Raw genomic sequence first — 19,586 nt, 5'->3', positions numbered from 1 at the left:
AGTTGGTGAGTTCGTTTCATGTTATTATTTTATTGTGAACAGAATATCCATTTGATGTGAACCAATACTGTTTGGAAAATAATATTTTATTTCAACAAAAGTAGACATACAGCTGTTTAGTAAATGTTTTACGGCAACCCTAGTAACAATTTTGATTTGATCGATTCATAAACCCTAACTGTTCAGGAGATTATCTCTTTACGGTTTATTCACACCTTTTGGAAGCAGTTTTTTAGTTAAGTAGCTAAAATGCTGAAATGTTTTTTTTACCAATCTATCTGATATTTACAACAACAATTACCAATATACTAGTGTGAGTTTCCGTAGTTGGGCAAGAGTCAAACCTCCAAACGTCAGACTTACTTTTCTATTTCAAGTCTAGTCCTCTAATTGCTGCAGTGTTGCCAGTTTCACAGAATTCACCACGACACTACCCATAAAACCATTGATACCGACTTGAAAGTCCTCTCGAGCTCGTATATACCTCCCATGGCTCACGTTCTGGCTAATTGGCACAGATCTACAAAACTTCTAAGAGAGTGTTTCGGCTTTGGCAGTCAACAAACTTGCATCGATTACTTTTAAATCTTTGCCGACGTTTCGGTCCGGGGAGTGGACCTTCTTGAGGGCTCGATTTTCAGATCAACAAGTTAAAAAATTGATTTGTTAATTTTAAAATGTCGGGTTTGAAAGGGTTAGTCTTTCTCCTCTGGAGCATCAATCTAGATGATTTAGCCTCTGCTTACGGTCAGGGAAGTTTAATGTTGCAGGGTTTTTTTTTACTATAACTGCGCTTGGCACTGTTTGCTACGCCAGGTTCCTAATATGGCGCAAGTAGGTATGTGTGTGTTGACCGTTGTCTCGTTTTAGTAATGATCAGTTTGTGCAGCCTCTGGCTGAAGACAGTGTTGTTCCTTTTTTTAAATGAATCTGATCCAATGATTCATTAATTCCTCAATATATTTTCTTAGGGTTTTTTAAGGAATTTCTCCAGGCATTTCTTCACACATTCCTTCTAAAACCTCTCAAGAGATTCGTCTGGAAGTTCCTCCAGGAGGCTTCCTAAAAGATCCTCAGGTTTGATGAATACCTAGGTTGGAGCGTAAACTTCTCTTGGGTTTTACAGGAACCTTTTTTTAGGGATTCTTTAAGAAATTTTTCCGGTGACCCTTCCGAAATCCCTTCAGAGATTCTTTCAGAAGCTCCTTTAGCAATCACTTCGAGATTTATTTCTTGACGATTTTCCAGGATTTCAAGATTTTATTCTAGGAATAACTGTTCGGCATTCTCCAGTTTTACAGGCATTGATTCAGAGATTTCTTAAAAATATTAAATTTTTCAGGACCTTCTTCTGCTGATTCCTTCAAAAATACTGCCATTTGATTTAAATTTGCTTTGAAATTTCTTCAAGGGATCTAGCACTTTTTATCCACCAATACCTTTCCAGCATTTTTCAAGAAAAAACTTTTAAGAATTCCTCCAGAAGTATCTCGAGGAGTATTTCCAGGGTTTGTTGCAAATCATCCTCCATGGATCCCCTAAGAAATTTATTAGAAGATTTGTTCAAAAATTCCTCCAGATCCGTTGTCTGTAATATATGCACGGATTTCTGGAGATGTTTTTTCAAGGATTCTATCAGAATCTTTCTCAATATTTAATTCGGAAATTTCTCAAGGATATACTTTAGAAGTCCCTTCAGAAACCCCTCAGAAACTTCTCCAAGATTTTTCACTTAAATTTCTCCAGATTTTTTTTCTAAAATTTTTCTAAAAATTTCTCCAAATCATCCCAGGTATTCCTTCAAGTATTTTAGGTATTCCAGGAACTTCTCCACCAATTCCATGGAAATTCCTTTAGGTAACCCTTAAACAGTTACTTCAATACTTCTGTAAATATCTGTGGAGAAATATCTCAAAGAATTCCTGGAGGAATCTCTAAAGGAATCTTTTAAGATGTTTCTGAAAGAACCCAGGTAACCACTAAGCATTTGAATAAGCCGTACAACAGACCGTTTTCAGCATTTGAACTGCTTGCTGTCCTACATAAGCAGATCGAATGCATAGCTGCTTTGAGCTAGCATACGCTGTGCAGCTCAAGAGCTTTCAGCTTTTAATTAGCATTTCGACTGCCTGAGATGTTTTCGCTCGGAAGCAACGAAAATGCCTATTAAATGTTCTGTAAATGCTACGAGCAAAGAGTATGGAAGATATGTTATGCATTTGACAGCACATGCCGTCTCTTTTTCATGGTGTTTACCTTTGTTGACAAATTTGGACATCTGTGTTGCATATTCGTTTTTCCCTCCCTTTTCAGAAATCATCGGCGGAAACATTTCTATAGCTGGTTTTGATTGACAACACGAACATCCAAAAGTTACCGTTTCTCATTACATCGAAAGTGCACCGATCCACCGGATCCATCCGAAAGGATTCATTTGCTTAGGCGGATCAATAGTTATACATCAATAGTTATAGATCAAAAGAGGGAAGAGGGAAAAAAAATGCTTTATACAAAGGAAATATCTCTTCGAAAACAATTTGTTTTGGGGTGTGGAATTGGAGCCACATTCCAATCATTCTTTATATTGGGGATAAAATTAGTGCACCTTATCGTATCAGCTGCAGCGTATCCTGAAGCAGCACCAATTCAATTAGTCATCTCTGGATCATAAGTTCAAATCCCAATTACTACTAAACAAGCAAAAAAGTGTACAACAAGCTGGAGAAGGGGTTGGAGTGGGCAAGGACGAGGATGTGGGACCGCTGAGAGAGCAAGAAGAAACAAGCGTGAATCTATTTTTGTTTTGTTTTGCTCGACGACGAGGCGTTACGCTTTTTTTACATTTTGAAACGACGTTACTGAAGGGGTAGCACTAAGACAGCTCGTTATTTTGCCAAAACCTGCTGTTGAGCAGCACTGAAGGCGTATATACGGCTAGTTAGCATTAAAAGCGTTGTCTTATAGACTACTATAATGCTGAAGGAATGCCATTTTAAATGCTTGTTGGTTACTTGGGAAAAGCAGGAGGGGTTCCAAAGAAAAAAACTTCTAGATATTTTTTCGGTAACCCCGGACATTTTCCAAGGGATCCCTGGAGGACCTTTGAAGATCCTTGGAAGAATTTTCGAAGGAATCGCTGAAAATTCTCTGAAAATTAAAAAAAATCTATTCATTCAAAAACCCCTAAACCACAGACAAACAGACGTTACACTTGCGAAATTTCCATCGACCACGCTTTTAACGATCATTTTAAATTTTCAAAGTTGAGGCTTTCACAACCAGAGGCGCGCGCATCGTTTTTCTATGTGTTTGACGTTTCACACTAGCGCCTTCTGTTGACGATATGGCACAACACAGTGATTCGTGCAACTTTTCCACCAGGTGATGCTGTGAACTGGGCGATGGATTTCCATAAAAATCGTTCAAGGTGTTACTTCTGTTTGTCTGTGCCTAAACTACTGAAGAAGACTTTGGCGATATTTCTGAAGGAAATCCTGAGTTTGTTTTAGATGGAATCCATGTAGGAATTTCTGAAATAATCCTTGTAAGTATTTTTGAGTAAATTGTCTATCTAATTCCTGGAGATATTCTAAGACGAATCCCTGAAGGATTATATGGAAGAATCCCAGGGAATTTTATGTAGGAATTCTAGAAGTAGTTGCTAAAGAAATTTCTGGAAACTCTCCCTAATAAACGCTTGGTGGAATTTCTATAAGAATTCATTGATAAATTTATAAATTTCAAAAAATCCTAGAGAAACATTTTACCAAAATTCATGGAGGATTTCCTGAAAGAATTCCCGGAAGAATAAATTCACATATTTTTAAAGGAATCCCTGAAAGAATCTCTGGAGAAATTCCCAAACTTCTGTAAAGGTTCCTCGGAAAAAAAGTCATGAGAAATTTCCAAAGAAATTTATCTGAATCCACAGATAAACAGACGTTACCCTTCGAATATTTAAATACTAGCCATGGAAACATATTCGAACAATGCTGAATCTGGCCAACCATCACCAAGGTGGCGGTAGTGGGCAAACGTCAAACTCGAACAAAAACGATGTGAGCGCAGTTGGCTAATTATTGTTATTTTATGTACCGTAAAGTTGGTGTACGATAGGAATTATTAGAGTGTTTTGCTGTTCGTCTGCGTTTAAACTTTCTAGGAATTGTATCCTTGGAAGAAATCCAGGTTGAATGTCTGATGAAATACATTGAGAAATATCCGGAGGAGCTCATGAAGGAATCTCTATATGAATTTCTGCAGAAATCACTGATAGAATATATACTCTAATATAAAAGCAAAATCATCTAAGAAAAATTTCATGTCAGTTTCATGTGAAGAATTTCTTGACTCCATGAAGAAATTTATAGAACAAGCGCTGAAAGAACGTTCGAAAGAACCGGTTAATTGAGAAAGGAGGGGTTTGGAAAAGAAACCCAAACACAAATTTCAGAAGATATCCTTGTAATACAAAAAGTGTGTAACGGGGGGGCTTGAAAATAATGGACATTTTTTGCATGACCTGATTTATGGGATTTCTATGAAATCAGTGGAGCCATTTTAGGAGGTTCTCTAAAGAAATTCTTTGGAATATTTATGGAGCAACTTAATGCATCTCTAGACAATATTTCTGAAGGAACACACCGATTTTTTTAAAAGAAATCTGTAATGGCTGCACTTGCGGTCAAAACATTGCTAGAGGAAGTGTCGGTGTGGATTCAAACCATAACCACTGGATTGAAGTGAAATAGAATTTGAACTTACTTTATGTGTTACCTAAACTAGCTTATATAATACAATTTTGTATGACACAAGTCTTGTCTCTGTACCTGGAAATTAGTCCGTTTTGTGGTAATCGGTGATTAATCATCACCGGATTGAAAGAAGATAATGAAAATGCCATCGGCACGCCGATTGCTCTATGCAAATGCCAAACGATGCGTTGTAAATGACTCACGCACAAATGAAAATCGATCGTGTCATCGATTCCATGATTTAATACTATCTCGTTCGTCACAAAATCCTTGGAGAGATTTCTGAAAGAATTCTGAACTGCCCAGGTAACCAATAAGCATTTGAATAAGCTGTATTTCAGCTATAAAACTGCATTATATCTGCTTGCTGCTGTATCATAGCAGTTCGACTGCTGAATTGCTCTGTATAAGCAATTCAAATGCAGCTTTGAATCTGACAGCTGTTGTGTAGCATTTCAAATGCACGATATTTTTTGGGTAACAAGCATCCTAACTGCTACTTTACTGCCATAAAACTGCTAAGAGAGATGAGCGATGTTAAAACTGTTACACATTTCAACTTTTCAATTCATGTGCCACGACTATAGGATCCATTACCATTCAGATGCCCTATCATTTACTGGTAGCAACGAAGCTAACCAATGAGAGAACAAATGTTTTCCAAATAAATCCCATGGAATAAGAAACCAATTATGCCATCGTGTATTATGTGGATGGTTTGATTATCAGCACTTGTCCGAGCCGTTGTCCGGGCACAGCAAAATAACTGCCGGTGTGGTACTGAAGCTTTTAATAGATCAAAAAATCAACGCACATTATCTGATCATTTATAGCTCATCCTGTAACGTGGTTCATCATCATCATCAGCCAGAGGATTGTGGGATCGAATCCCAATTTCAGCGGGAACAGCAAAAAACAACTGCAAAAATAAACAACAGCCCCAAAGCCGCACAGGAGAGTGTGAGTACAAATAGAAAGGGAAGAATATGAAGCGACTGAAATGCGCAGGGGAAAATGTTTTTGTTTATGTTCGATTTTTTGGGGATAGGAAAGCTAAGCATTTAATCAGCCGTATATTGGGCCAAAACCTGCATTTAATTAGCACTTATGGCGCATATACGGCATATTAGCATTTAATGACCTGCAGTAAAGGCGCATATAGTGCTGAATAAAAGCAATTTTAACTGCTTATTGGTTACCTGGGTGTTCATCTTCTAAAAGTAAAACGCTGTTGGAATGTCTGGATTCCGTAAACCATTCACGGAAATAATCTCTGGAGAACTTTCCGAAATAATCCATTAAGGTTTTAATAGATAATTCAAAATATAATAAGTCAAAGTAACTTTGAACATGATCTGGGTGAAACTTTTACATATTTGTATGTAAACTTAACCCAAAGTTGCCAAATTTTCTAAAAAAAATGTATAAACTTACGGCAGTGTCGCTGGAAATTGAGTCCAACAAATTTTAAGATGAGAGCGGTAATATAACCTATTTCCTATTAGTTTTAGCATGTAAATTAAAAAAAGGTGTGGTTTAATGTCTTTGCAGTTAGTACCAATTATTATGTTTCAAATAAGCCTAGAAAAATTAAAATTCAATGAAAGATGACACAGATATCAACAAATCACTTTTCCTTGTTTTACGATAGTGATCCCAAATTTTCGACCGATACATCATTTTGATTTTGAAACTTTTGGTCCATGACATCAAGAGATAATGTACTTAATGTTCTTTTTTCTAGATTATTTAGCATAGTTCGGTAAAAAGCAACTGAAAGCTATTTGCTGAAAGCTAGCGGTGATGGCGCCTTTCTCGTGCCTTCGAAAACACATTTCAATAAAACTCAAGTGACATGTTGATGAGTCGCACTTTCATACGATAAACAAAAATCCATTACATGGCACCAGAAATGATATCGTTTATGTAGCTTTGATATTTGAGCCTCATACACATATATGATCAAATCCAAAGATGGCCGTCACAATGGCTGCCTTGCAAATACCGAACGCATGGATCTCGTCATCTAAACAACAAACAAAGCTGAAAAGGCAATGAGTAGCCCTGCTCACTCGTGATAAGCATTGAGTACACAGTTAGAAAAAATCACCGTGTTGGCGCGAGTTTCTTCCGGATTAATGAAACACATACTGACAGCAGCGTATTTCACGGCAGCTTCAATGCTATATTTAAAATATAGCCAGTTGCCAGTTTCACCAAAATACCGCCGCAACACACCGACTTCGGTAATGTTTCACCGAAATCTCAACCGTTAAGTTTGCTTTACAGGAAAAATTCGGTAAAGGTAGCAACTTTTACCGAAACTCGTTAGAGTTTGACAGATAAACGATAACATTTTACCGAAATTTGGTTATTTTTCACAGAATTTCGTTGAAAATCCATTACCGAACGCTCAGCGGTTGACATTTCGGTAAAAATTACCGAACGCGATTAGCTGTGTAGCATTTTCGTTTTCGGGCGTTTTGTGGATGACGAGATCGGTGCTCTAAAAAATGCCAGTCAAAATTGCACCTGGACGCTCTCCCATTTCACCTTAAGAAAAAGCCGCTATCTTGAATTTTAAGCCGCAATTTTGGATTTAAGTCCGCCATTTTAAATATTCTGGACTTTATTTTTGGACTCCACACTTCTTCCCCGTACCAGATATTCCCATATTGCATGGTTTTGGAGCCCAGAACTCCATTGAACAGCCACCATCTTGAATTTGAAGCCGCCATCTTGGATTTTCAATCGCTATCTTGGATATTCTGGTCACCATTTTTTGGAGTCCACAATTCGTCCCTATATCAAATAAACCCATATGACATGGATTTATAGCTTAAGACGCCATTAAACAGCCACCATCTTGAATTTGGAGCCGCCACCTTGGTGTTTGGGCCACCATTTTGCTTATTGCGGTCGTCATTTTTTGACTCCAGACATCTTTCCTATACCAAATATACGCATATCACATGAATTTAGGGTCTAAAACTGTCGTCTTGAATTTAGAGCCGCCATTTTGGATTTTAGATCGCCCTCTTGGAAATTGTGGTCGCCATTTTTGGACTCCGGATTTCCTTATACCAAATATATCCATTTTTCATAGTTTTAGCAAAGCAAAGCAAAGCAAAGCAAAGCAAAGATAACCGTACACATCGTAGTTGCTACTCCGTGATTGACCAGAACAATCGAAGTTGCACAGAGAGCCAATGAATGTGAAAGCTTGGGACTAGCTAACCATTCTCAATGTGCACAATTCGAGAGTTCAGCTATTTAAAGTCAATAACGGCGCTGGCCACGTCCTTACGGTCATCAGGAAAGGGAAGGAATGTTAGTTCGACAACCGTTGCTACTAGAAACCGTGGAATCCACAGCATCCCCACAGTTGTCACGGGAAGGAATGGTGGTTAGTAGGGTAGGGTAAGGTGTGGATCTAGGAGCCACCTCTGTTAGGTGATATGATCCACTAGTTATATGGAAATACACGTCGCGGTCTTCATCGCGATTATGATTTATTTGATCACGATGACCACTGATCCCGGATTTCGTGCTCGCGTTTCCATCGCCCTACCGTGGAAACCGACTGATCTACGAATATTGTAGCGCGATTCTGAACCCGGATTTTTCACTCGCACTTCCATCGCCCTACCGAGAAAACCGACTGACCAACGAATATTGTAGCGCGATTCTGATCCCGGATTTTTCACTCGCACTTCCATCGCCCTACCGAGAAAACCGACTCATATCCATTTTTCATAGTTTTAGAGGCTAAAACTCCAGTTTGAATTTGGAGCCGCCATCTTGGATTTTAGACCGCCATCTTAGATATTCAGATCGCCATTTTTGGAATCCATACATTTTCCTCATACAAAATATACCCTTATTGCATGGTTTTGGGGCCTAAAACTCCAATAAACAGCCGTCATCTTGAAATTACAATTACAATTCCATTCCATGCGTTGGAAGGGCCATCGCATGTTACAATTTTTTGATCAAAAACCAACATTTTGTCATAACTTTTCGAAATATTGATCAATTTTCATAATTTTTGGAGTGAAAGACTCTTTTTCAAAAAGGGTTCGAACAACCTTATGACACCCGAAAGAAATAATTTGAATTGAGTTCAAAAACTTCAAAAGAAACTCTTGCCCCACTCGAACTTTTGCCCCACTTTACTCTATATCTTTCAATTTGTGCTGGAAGAATTAATTTTTGACAAGTTTCAGTGTAGTTTGATTTTGCGAAGTTCGAAGGTAGTCGAAAAACATAAAACTGATTTGATACACCACTAAATTTCAATGGATTTGGCTTCCAAGAATGTTATTCGTAAATTGCCATTGAAAAAATCAAGAGATATACCAAGGAAATGTATGAGAATGTGCTTGTGGGCCTCATGGAAATACCGTCATGAATTTTATTGATAATCCGTTAAAGCTTACAAAAGAGACTCGCTTAGTACTTAAAAAGGAATAACTGAGGATCTTCGAAGTAGGTATTGCAGTAAGAAATCATAAAAAAATATTACAAAAGATTCCCAAAAAGAACTCCAGGTAATACGCCTTATATGCACAAGAAAAAAAATGTACAAACTTGTTGAAAATTACCACTATCATTACTATTCATGTAGGAAATTCTAGGGGAGACTGGGGAGACTTGATCCCTTTTTCTTAATTCACCTGAAACTTTAAGAAAAAAACACAAAACTAGATCCGATTTCCATACAAAATGACAGGTAAACATCTATTGCAAGTTAATACCCAACAGAATGCTTTTGAATTATTGTTAAAGTTTTCAAAACTGTGTTTTTTGTAGGCATGTCCTATGATGTATTTTTCAAAAATGGGTGACACTTGATCCCCTTTGAGCACATGGTTTATTTAGAGAGAAAATAATTCCAGAGTCTTCCTATTCATTTTCTTTTCAAGTTTTCTTGTATTTTCGATGAATATGGAATGTTTGAAATTGTAAGATTTCCTTAAATTTTTAAGGATATGCCGTACTTTCAAAATGGGGAGACTTGATCCCCCTTTTCTTGTTTTGTACTAAAGTTATAATTATCTGACACATTTTATCGTTGAATAGACTAGAATTCCAAGTAAATAGGGGCTTCCGAATAGAATTTTATTTTTCACATGTATAATGTGTGTGTAACCCTCGAGGGATCAAGTCTCCCCATGTCACTGTTGTGTATACTAAGCTGAATTAATTAAAATATGTTAACAACAGACTTATTTGGATAAATAAGTTTGAAAGTATTTCATTTAAACTATGTGCTGTGAAATTTTGACACGATTTGGTTCAATTTTCACAAAGTTATTGAGATTTTTCGGAATCGCCTAAAAGATTTCTGAAGGACTGAAAACAAACCATCAGCCGTTAAAAAAAATGCAATCTACAATCAAAATCACTTGTAACCAAAACATAGTCGTTTGTCCAGGAGTAGTTTTGGAAAAAATATGCTAGAAGAAAAATGTTTTTGATTCCGAGCAAATATGGGGGAACAAGTCTCCCCAGGGATCAAGTCTCCTCAGTCTCCCCTACATGAAATGAGACCATTAATTCCATCAGGGACTCATTCTGGATTTCCGCCAAAATTCAAAAGTTTCTATTAGTATTTAATAATTATTGTTTTTTTTTATTCTTCGGAACATCTTCTATACATATTAACCCGGCCCTGTATATATGCAAAAATCTCTAGAATATTATAATACTGTCTTTCTTGAGAGAATTGTTGTGGAACTCTGAATAATTGGTAATGTCGAGTCGAGCTGAGTTTAAAACTGTGCAAGCGATCAGGCCTACCACCCTCATCTCTGCTGCCCTCTAGATACGATCGTGGGAAACGCTACAAATGAAAAGGTAATAGGTAGTTCTACCAGGTTCTACCAAGTGTTATGATAAAAAGGCGAAGATTTCTGGAGAGTCAAAGTTGAAGAATTTCTATGAGATTACTCATTTATTTTGGTCTGTCCCGAAAGGGGTTTGGACGCTTCATTCTTCCCTGGATGAGGAATCGATGTGCGCTGCATATCGATAGAGACACATGACAAAAAAAAGTTGAAAACCTCTGCCCTAATGAGCCACACATGTTGTCCGCCTCGGCAAAATTCACGAAAGTCACTACAGTCAGAAGCCACCCCGCCGAGACTGGCAAGTAAGTTATCCGTAGTGGGTAGGAAGATACCTTAGAGGAGGATCACTATCTCTACGCGTTCCGTAGTTCATTTGCTGTCGCATTGTCCTGCGTGCGGCTCCGGCTGGCGGGACTCCGACACACGTTACAAATTTGTTTTGACAGACGTTCGCACCTGCTGGTTTCCGAGGTGGAACTTTAGGATCGTAGGAGCTTACGTGCCTTGGCACTCCCGGACTCGACTCGGCGGGCCGGAAGCAAACAGCACTGGCGCACTGACTGCACAGTGTGCAACGTGACAGAGTTTCCAGCAGGCACTTACGCTTCTCCTTCGATGGAAGGGCGAGAGCTGACGACGGTAGCGCGATTTGCGTAGGTAGGTACGCCGGTTCCCTACGGTGCGATCCGTCGTCGTCGTCTTCGTTGTCGCCGTCGTGGTTGTTCTCTGGGAATGACGTACGACGACGGAATGTGATCCAACTGCTGATTGGGCGGGAAAATGGTTTGAACGGTGGTAACCCGTTAGGGCTCGTTACACAAAAAGTGCAATTTCGAGGCAACTGGATTGCACTGCTTTCGCGCAAGCTGACAGCTAATTACATTTAGAAACTTCGGAGGAAACAATTTGGAACACGTAGGTTTATGCTTCGATTTCGATGTGGGTAATGAAGTCATCTCTGACGACGACCGGGGTCATTCGTTAACAGACAGTCAGTACCTTACGTGTAGGGACGTAATTGCGATAATTACGCCCTGTATTTGAGGTGATTATTTTGGACCTTTCCGGATTGGGAAATTTCTTAACTTCCTTGTGTATGGAGTGTCGAATGACGTAGAAATTATAAGAAAAACAATAACGTAAAGGCATGAAAAACAATGGACTCATGATTCCTGACCCCTTCCGTAACGCTGTAATTTAATTTCGAAACAGTTGACGTCAATAAGGGCGAGAAAACAAGATAATGTTTGTTTGAGGTAGTGAAAGTGAAAAGCCTAATTTTCTTATTTTCAAGTGACAGCCGTGACCACTAGCAGCGCTGTTCCTTGAAAGATTTGATGAATTTTAGGTTTTTATGTTTGGTTGTGCCATCGTGTAAATTGATCATTTTCAGATGTCTGCTAATATCATTACAAAAATTTCGAAAAAAAAATCGTTGCTGTCTTCTATCTCTACGATTAGTTGTTAAGTTACATTGAGAAGTCTCATTTCAACCAGCATAAACTTCAACTAGGAATCGTCAGCCAACAGAAGCAAATTTCGATACCTATTCAACTTTTGCGATAAATCATCATCGGCACCATTCTATTCCTCGGTAATGAAGATCCAAACGGCACGTATAAATGGTAAACACTATCCATCCTTGGCTGTGGAATACACCGTGTTAGCCCCAGTAGCACGTACGTCCGATGAGTGTACAGTACAGCGCCCATCACTTAGCCAGCAGTGCTGATAATATATCATACTGAGAAATTCCAACAAACCTCATCGTGCATTGATGGCGTTTTTGTTGTCACAAAGGGAATCATATCGGCCGGTTGGACAGGTAATTAAGAGCCTTCCCGAGACCATGGAAACAACACACAAAACTAGTACCTACATATCCACCTACATGAAACTGCAACACTGCCTACCCACGGGCAGGCTAAAATTGTAATGGCGAGCCTTCGCAAAGGTTCCGCTTTCGCCAGACCAGACATTCGCGTATCAAATATTCAAACTGGGTCATTTGTAACCGGACCGGAGTTACTAAATTGTCACTCGCACGGCTTGCGGAATTCTACTTTGTCATCCCACCTCCTCAACTAGCCAATTTTACCAGGAAAGGAAAAGTTTTTCGCGTGACAGAACAATCTAGGGTTTCTCGGTCAGATTGGCGCTGCTGGCCACTGGTCGTCTGTGAACGCTGACAGGTGCATATTGTACGCTGGTTCCAGGAGTAGTGGAAGAACCAATTACGTATGCGGGAACGAGGAAGCGAAATTGTAAACCGCAAAGAGCATTAGAAATAGCGGGGACGTGGAATCGCCATCAAAGCTTGTGTTGTTGAAGGTCAACTCATACGTTGAGAATGAAAATGCTTTATTCAACACGTAATTACTGTAATAGCACTCTTTTGAATAAAGGTCATCTCTCTTACAGGTATTTAGTTTTATGATTTGAAACTAGGTTTTCTGTATGTGGTCAAACATTTGTATCTTAATTTCTTAAAATAAGTATGCTCTGCTCAAGACAGATCAGTTAGTACAATGGTATGGGCTTAGACTCACAATCTCGAGGTGTCGTGTTCTAGGCTAGGTGTCAACTTTTTATAGCTAATTTCGGACATCGTATTTCATATCACACGAAGTCGTATTTTATTCTTTCAATCGATTATTTGGGACATCGTAATGATGATCATATGAAATCGCGAAATGGCGTCAGAAGTATGTGTATGGCCTCCTATTTGGTACGTGTATAGCAGTTTTGTGCAGTTTATACGATTGGATAGGTTCTTATGTAGTAGCGTATAACACTAATTATACAGACCAAAATGTTTACTGGGAAGTACCGTTTAAGAAACCGAAAATGAAAGATTACGAACTGATTCAACGGCAACGATTTTTAGCGGGAAACAACGGACAAGAATTGAAACTTGGAATGAATTAACCCTCAAAGGGATACCTTAAATGAAGGTCCATTTTGAGACCCTGGGGTCCATTGGACCCCAACATATATTCTCGTGTATCTCGTGATCCTTACTTTTTAAAAGGATGATGTTTTCAGCAAAGATGTTAGGTATGTCAAGGCCTATCTAATGATAAATAATTTAGTATAGGAAAATTCCGCTAGGTTACGCTACAGAGCATCCAAAAATGCTCTCAATCAATAGGATATAACGTACCTAAGCAAGCGGACACGACGCTCATAACAATAGGGTGAATCGCATTTCTGTGGATGGGTAGACATATATGTCCTGCGGCTCAAAAGGGGTCGTTCAAATATTACGTAAAGCTAGGGGAGCGAGCAGATCACGCGCTGTGTTACGCTTTATACAAAATTTTCAAATTTCCTATATAAAAGTTGTTACGTGGAGTAGAGAGGCGTATACGTATTATTTGAATGAACCCAAAAAGACATCACAGGCAAACAGACGTAACACTGACGAAATTAACGTCTCATATATCGTAAGAACCAAAGTTGTTTGCTTTGGCAAGGGCTTACAGTTGATGAACGGTTTGGTTTGATATTTCACCACGAGGCAGCGCTAGTGAGCATACAAATTTTATATCTCATATATCTCAGGATCCTGATTGCTTAGAAAGATGGTGTCTTTGGCATAGTTGTTCGGTAGGTCAAACATTCACAGTTGATGAGCCATTTGATTCGGAATTCTGCCATGAGGTGGCGCTAATGAGCATGTACAGTGTATATCTGTCGTACATTGGAATTATTTGTTGACATAGTGTCTACGGCAAAGTTTTTTGCAGGCATCGGCCTTCATAAAAAAGCCCAATAATTCAAATTAGCCCTTCAGGATGCGTGTCGCACAACGGCGTAAAACACCATCAAAAACCTCGCTCGTCGAATACAGCGCGAGTGCGGTGCAGTTTTAGGATCGAATAGGCGCGCGTCCTAAAAGGTTAACACTATAGAATCTACAGACTTGCGGAGACATGGTTGAGTAATGAAATGGTTTTTATACATAATACCTAATAACTAAATCAACGAGTAACTCTTAGTCAGACGATCATCTTTACATAAAACATCAAAATGATATCTTTTCATTGGACTGAGATAACGGTGAAATAAATTGATTGTGCAGGAGCACCATCAACTTAGAATATTTTCTCTCGATCGAGATAAGGTAACAAATGTATATTACATTCTTGGCTCAAAGGTCTTATCCATATGTAATCTTTGCAACTATACTTTCGCCACCTGGTGAGTCAATTCTGAAGTAAATTATCCATCAAATAGGAAGTATTGGTATTGTTTGTCAAGATAATAACCTCAAAAGAAGTTTACTTTTATGAGGACGTTTGTCGCTCAGGGTATCTAGGATGCTGAGCGAATATCTATTAATTAGCATTTGCTTGCAAAAAAGCATTAGCATAATTTTAATTATCAAATAGATCTTGATGTATCTAACACTTTTTCCGAAGACACGAACATTCAGAATATCAAGATATTGAAGCTATCAAAGCGTAATTTGAATACACACTAGCGCCATCTACTGGGCTAATTTCGATTCAATTTATTTATCATAAGATTGCCCTTGGTCTGTGGAACAATTTTGTCGAATACAGCATTATTCTAGGAAGTCATGATCAAAAGATACAATCATTCGTTCCGTGGGGTCCAATGGACCCCAGGGGTACAAAATCGCCCGGTTCAACTTTGACATCGAAAATAATCCATAGTACGCCATGAAACTATTGGTATTTTTCTTAAATAACTCATCGCTGTGTAGTTTGAAGGTACTGTGAAAATGGAACCGATATATCAATCCAAACTTGTTTGCGGCCACTTCAAAGTGACTCTGGGGTCCAATGGACTCCAGGTATCCATTAGAGGGTTAACACTGGCCCAGCAGGGTAAACTGACACAACTAGCCAATGAGGCATGCCGTATGAAGCTTGAGAATCTTGAGATCTTAGGACTCAGTGAAGTCCGTTGGCCGAACTTTGGGAACACAGATTGGTGTCGGGCCAAATTCTGCTATACTCTGACCTATGAGACGAACACGACCCCCGCCACTGTGGAGTTGGTTTCCTGATCAGCACTCACGCTCACGCTGCACTTATGAAGTGGGAACCTATTTATGATAGGATAATTGTAGCCAGATTCAGAGCACGGGTTCGAAACCTTACCATGATCCAATGTTACGCGCCAACCGATGCTGCCGAATTGCAATATAAAGAGAACTTTTACAGTCAACTGAATGCTGTCGTAGACAACCCGACTAGATGGACATTACACAATTATAACAAGCTGTGTTATTTTGTTACAATATTTTTTATAACAAGGGTTGTTATAAAACATGTACCGTTAGTAGTTAAAATAACAAAAATTCTAACAAAGTTCCCACAAGAAAAGAACAAAAATGTAATAGCTTTTGTTATGATCATAAGAAAAATATTACAAAACTTGTTCCATGAAATTTGATAGAATTTAACAAAATTATTACAAATTGTGTTATAATTCCTTGACAACCTTTTAGGGTGAAAACTAAATTTTTAAACTCATTTTTGGGTAAATATTTTAAGTGTGTTATTCTATTTTTAGAATAAGTAGGTATACCTGTTATAACATACAAAATAGTTTCCAGTACGTTATAAAATTTTCGGATCCGAACAGGACTTGAACCAAGACACCTACCATCGGTAGCAATCTGACGCCTTTGCCAATGAGGCCATCACAACACTTGAAGAGGGCGGTGATAGAAGCTTTACTAGTTCTACGTATTTCCAGTTTCCTCATTCAAATCCTTGTTTTTCCGACGCACAATATGATAACAGCTGTAGATATAATTTAGTTATATTCAACTTTTTTTTTTATTTTAAGCAATGAAATGGAATCTATCACATAAGAGGTCATCCATTAACTTTGTCGTCACTTTTGGAGGATTCAGGGAGGGTTGAAATTTTCCAATTTTATCGTGACGTACTTAATAGATGCTCCCTAAGGTCGAAGCAAAATAGGTAGAATAAACAAATTCCGTGTTATAATTATTTAGTTCCACTTTTGCTTTCTCCATGTTCAATAACATTCACTACTTGGTATACTTTTCGATGGCGAACACTATGGTCAGATATAGCACTATAAAGGAAATCCGAGTCTGGTTGATAGGGTGCTCACGCAGAAATGACGCATGTTTAAAACAATAAAACGCATGATTGATTTACAAACTGAGAATTCACTTATTTCAAAGTTGTATTTCTTTGTTCTTACTTAGAGTTCATCGATAAAAACAACCCATTATCATCATTTCACGTTAGAAACTTCAATCGTTACTACAAAATGAAGTTCACAATCTTCTTATATTCGAACTGTTCGTCCAATCGAGTGAGTGAGTGTTTTTGTGATATACAAATGTGTTGCAAATAACATAATGTTGTTGATGGAGCATCGAATAATTTATGAAAATAGCGCATCTCCTTACATATTGAGAGACTCATGAGGTTAAAATCCGAATATCCCGGAAACGGTTTCTTTCAGACAGGTTATTACAGTAGACGTTCGGTCAGTGCAAGCGGCTTAACTGCAATGCTTTTTAACAACAAGCACCTTCAAATGTCAAAATGGTGCGCCATGTTAGCCCAAATGAACAGATAGATAAAGTTCACGTTCATTAAACGTTAGTTGATGGTTTGTTGATACTGTCAGGTGTTCCAGTTATCGGATTTTTGTTCGCTAATTGAAACGTAAACATGTTGTAGTTATCGAACGTCTACGGTATCTTTGATATTCTACTAAAGTTTGAAAACGGTCTGATAAAAAGTTACAAACCTTTTTTCACGTTGTTTACCCGACTACCTATCGCGTAAGAAAAAACTAAGATTAATGGAGAAAAAAGAAAAGCTAATGATCTGATGAAGGGGAAGATTGTCAATGTTTACTCGTTTTATTTCAATTAGCATAGCATAGCATAGCATGAATACTTGCACAAATCTTGGATGGAGTTGCAAAGTTGCAATAGATATCCATTGACATTGCTGATGTCGCTACTATCTACAATGTCATAGATTCACTCAGCTCCACACACCTGGCCAAGTCCTTGCAAGCATTTATAAATCCCTTCATCAACTTAGAAAGAGCCCAGAACTGAAGCAGCTTCCAATAGATGAAAGGATGTTGAAAATAGCGAATTTTCAACCTATTTGCAGTTATATAGCAAATATATACTTAAGTAGAATTATTTATAAATAAATAATGTTGAAAAGATCTCACCAATTGTTGTGTGGTACTTGTAGTTTAATGCCGATCATTTAATTATCTTGATTAATGTTCTTCTTTACAAAGAACAACACAATACTGAACACCAAACACCCGCGTATCTATTGTTTTGATTTTCATGCGAGACAATAGCGAACGATTATGCTGCCATACTCACCCCTTACAGGAGCGATGCATGCACAGCAAAGAACGACACAATACATGTTTACTCGTTTTATTTCAATTGTGCCTTAATTGTGCCTCAAAACTAACCCAACATCATCTAGATTCTAGAAAATACTGTGCTGTTGCGTCAACAGGTTCTTCGCCACAGCTTCCAGCAGAAAGTATGTTCTTTAAAACGCTACAAAGTACTGCTGGTTTGGGGAGAATTTGGCAGATTATAACTAAAAGATAACTCTGTTGCAGTTTTTTTAAACAAATATGACGCCGTCCCCAAATTACGCGTAGCTCAAGGGAGAGGGAAAAGTACAATCGAACGTTACGGTTCGTACAAAAATTTTAGGACTTTCAAACAAAGCGTAACGGAAGAGGGGGGGTTGTTAAAACATGACGATTTTAGCGTTGCGATCAAAATGAATGCTGTATATGGCTTTTGACTCGAGTGGTCAGTATTACATTCGCGTCAATATTAAAAAAACCTAACACATTTTGAAATTATTTTGTTACAAAAAATGTAGCACATACTACAATAAATGTGTTACGATATTTTGTTATAGGCAACTATTTTGATATGCATAATGTAACAAATGCTGTTATAAATCTGTTTGAATAAATAATTCAAGTTTTGTTATAGTTTTGTTTTTAAAATAATAACAAATTTTGTTACAATTGTGTTATGGTTATTCACATATATACGAATCCTTCTGACAAAATTATGTCAAATCGTGTTATTTATAACAACAGTTGTAATAATTTTGTTATAATTTTGTTAGGAGCTTCTGGTCGGGGCGCCATTTGGCCGAAAGGGTCATTTGTCCGAATGCCATTTGGCCGAATGCCGTTTGGCCGAAAAATGAATGATGTACTTATGGCGAAACTGAAAGCATTTCCTCATTCTTTCAGTTTTTGATTTTTTTTTAAATCTCGAAGCAATATTTTCAAAAAGGGTATTCGTACACATGTAGAGTATGGATCAATGTATCTCTTGATTTGTTTTCGTCTTGAAATAGTTTTCCATTTTTTCAAAAACCATTTTTTGTGAAATTTCCTTCAAAAATGGTTTTTGCAGAAACAAAAATCATTTTCCACTACGAAAAAAAAATCAGAAGTTACCTTGATCCATCCTCTACATGTGTACGAAAACCGATTTTGAAAATATTGCTTCACTAATTAATAAAAAATCAAAAACCAAAAAGTGAGGAAATGCTTCCAGTTTCGCCTTAAGTGGCCATACCACTGTTCCGTGCCTCAGTGTAACTTGAAGGAACAGCCTATGAGTCAAAAAAGGAAAAAAATCTGTGATAAAATACAGGGTGTTAGGTTCCTGAGTGCAAACTTTTCAAAGGGTGATAGAGGACCATGAATGGAGAAAAAAATTGTTCTACGCATATGGTCAAATCTCAACCGTTACGTAGTTATTGAACTTCCCATGTTTTTGACTCTTATTGCCTTAACTGGCAATAACTTGAAAATGGCCAAACTTTTCGAAGTTTTTTTACCCTTATTTGAAAGATTATTGAATTTTCCATCAAATGGCGTCTTTGAATCGATTGGTTTAGTTAAATAACTAAGTTTTCTAGAGCAAAATAGCTAAAAATAG

The 19,586-nt window shown here is 37.9% G+C and overlaps 1 protein-coding gene across 1 annotated transcript in view; it reads right to left on the bottom strand.

The window, feature by feature from the left end:
• LOC109413956 (basic helix-loop-helix ARNT-like protein 1) overlaps positions 1 to 19,586 on the bottom strand; it is a 347,751-nt gene that overhangs the window by 240,338 nt on the left and 87,827 nt on the right. The window lies entirely within an intron of this gene.

This window comes from Aedes albopictus, chromosome 2 (assembly GCF_035046485.1).
Source record: "Aedes albopictus strain Foshan chromosome 2, AalbF5, whole genome shotgun sequence".
Taxonomy (NCBI): Eukaryota; Metazoa; Arthropoda; class Insecta; order Diptera; family Culicidae; genus Aedes; species Aedes albopictus.
The sequence above is the reverse complement of the archived record's forward strand: the minus strand, read 5'-3'. Positions and strand labels throughout refer to the sequence as shown.